A 2606-nucleotide genomic window follows, 5' to 3' on the forward strand; every position below is an offset into this window, starting at 1 on the left:
CCACACTTCCTGTGTAACAGGGCTACTGTCAAGACTCAACAGTTAGGAGTAGACTAGCCTGCTCGACATTTGATATGCAACTAAAACGTTTCCCTTTACCCCTGACCTCTACCCGTGCTTGCAAGCAAGTCATCGAACTGTTCCAATCTGGGATCCTCATTTACAGTGCAAGCTCCTTGTTTAAAAATGTGAAGGTTTTAAGACCCAACACACATATCCCAAAGTGAATTATAAATGCTCAGCACAGTTGCAGAATTTTTAGTTGTCCAGACTAACGCTAATGCCTTGCTTTCCTCCTTTGTTCTCCGGCCACCCACATAGCAGTTCTGTGGCCTCGGACAATAAAGGAAAGCAAGGTCCCTTCTGCAGAGACCTCCAGGGACAGCTTGTCCTGGGAATTCCCATGCACCCACCCAAAGCGCCCTAACACTCAGGCTAGTTCTCTACCCGGAGCCTGTCTCCTGTGGCATCCAGTCTAAGACATTCCCGATCAGTGGCTGTTCAGTGCAACTTCTGCTCCGGGTGTGCTGAAAGCCCCGAGTTCTTCCTCAGTTCCCTCCTCCTGTTCCCATCCTTCCTGCACCTCAAATGTGTCAGTCTCAGGCTACTGCTGTGTCTCGATCAATTTCTGTTCTATCGCATACCCTTCTTACATCCATATGACACCACGTCATAAAAGATATTACTAATTCTAATGTTTTTTTAGAATTGCTTTATTGAATCAAAGCTTACTCCTGACCTAATGTGTAAGACAGATAAACTCTAAACTAATTGAAGTCTCTCTCTCTCTCTCTCTCTCTCTGTCTGCCTCTCTGTCTTTCTCACTCTTATTCTTTGGCAACTGTCTTGAACTCACTCTGCTAAAACCTCAATGCCCCAAAGTACAGTGAAAAATGCTGCTCTATCCCCCACATAAATCACAAGACTGAGGTAGCTATGCAATTGGACAAGCGGGTTTTTTACTGAGAGTCTTGATAGAATCTAATAGAAGCCCCAAAAAGTGAGAAGTGTTCTTCACCTCTCCATCCCCAAAATCTTTGTTCTCAATTAGATATCCAAAATTATCATGTCTGTTAAATAGACTATTAAAGAATATAGTATTATAGAAAATATACTTTCAAACTCCTTTAAATAACGCTGCAATTAAAAGGAGAAATTATACTAGAGGTAAAACAGTATCATTTATAATTTCAATAAAATCTTTCTCTCCCACAAGCTGATTTAGTAAGGTATTATAAAAATTATCATTCTCTACAATGTAAAAAAATGCATACATCAATGTTAAAGTTTCTGTAATTTAATTGGAATATTTAATCATTTTAATGTACCAATTACGTTCGACTGTGTCATCACAATTAATGTATTTTTAAAATGTATTACATTTTCCAAAGGTATCACAACATTAGCAAACTAGATATCAAGTTCTTAAAATCTGCGGTATAAAATTTCTACTCCAAGTGCATCACATTTTTATAAAGTGCCGTTTATTGTCTCTGCTACTATCCTGGACTAAGTTTCCATCATCTCGTAAATGTATGATTTTATCTGCTTTCCACTAATCTCCTCGCCTCCTGTTTCTTTTCTCCCCCGAACCCTCCGATCCTTTCTCTCTGCCAGAGCAATCCCGCCAAATTAATCTTGTCATGGTGTCACTCCTTCGTTCGCAAACCTTTCTCAGCGACTCATTCCTCCGGAACAGAGTTCAAACTGCACAGAACGCTCTGACCTCGCCCACTTCTAGGGAGACGGAGGGCCACTGAGCCTGCCCGACAAAGTCCTACCTAAAATACTGAGGTGCTGACGTCTCGTCGCCCCGGGGTGCCCTCGCCACCCCCGTCTCTCCTCCACCTGCCACGCTCCTGCTTTAATCTCATCTCATCCATAAAGGCTCTAACCAGAAGGTATCACGGTGATCTTTCTCTTCTTAGCTTTTAAACCATTTACTGTTTTCTAGCCATCAGGACACGACAGGAAAACAACCCTATTTACTGAACCAGCCTGGTTAATGGAGAAAGTCAGTTAAAGCAGGTGCCCATGAAAAAAGAAACATGTGTTAAATTTTTTACTCAAAATGAATATATATACGAATATAAACATCCATTTGCCAATCTTTGGATAAGAGGCCAAGGCCTTTTCTTTGACTACCGGCCAGCTAATTGGAATTCATTACCTGTTTTACAGAAATTATATCCAACCTCTGTAATTTCCAATTTTTAAAAATAATAATAATAATAACTTAAATTTAAGCATACCTGCAGAAGAACAATGTGAGTACAAAAATTTTTCTAAATTTTTACAATGTGTTTTCTCATTTTTACATTGATCTTATCTACAACTTCATTTAGTAACAATATTTTTCAATATTTATCTTTGCTATACTTTCATAAAAAACAACAGCTTTATTTTCAGACTCACATTTTATTTGTTTAAGCAATATTTAATTAAGTTACATACTAAATTACATACTTATGGTTGAAAGCACAACCAATATAAGCAGGTTTATGGACAAGTACAGCTAACTCTTGGCAAGCTTAGAACCCAACCAGAGGGAAGAGAGGCTAAGTACGCCAGTGGTTAGCCTAGTTACTACAAGCATTCAGGAAGCC

At 39.3% G+C, this 2606-nt stretch overlaps 1 protein-coding gene across 2 annotated transcripts in view; it reads right to left on the minus strand.

The window, feature by feature from the left end:
• The window catches only part of DAW1 (dynein assembly factor with WD repeats 1), a 38222-nt gene that overhangs the window by 16519 nt on the left and 19097 nt on the right, over positions 1–2606 (minus strand). The gene's annotated exons all lie outside the window — the stretch shown is intronic.

This window comes from Pteropus vampyrus, unplaced genomic scaffold (assembly GCF_000151845.1).
Source record: "Pteropus vampyrus isolate Shadow unplaced genomic scaffold, Pvam_2.0 Scaffold93, whole genome shotgun sequence".
Lineage (NCBI taxonomy): Eukaryota > Metazoa > Chordata > Mammalia > Chiroptera > Pteropodidae > Pteropus > Pteropus vampyrus.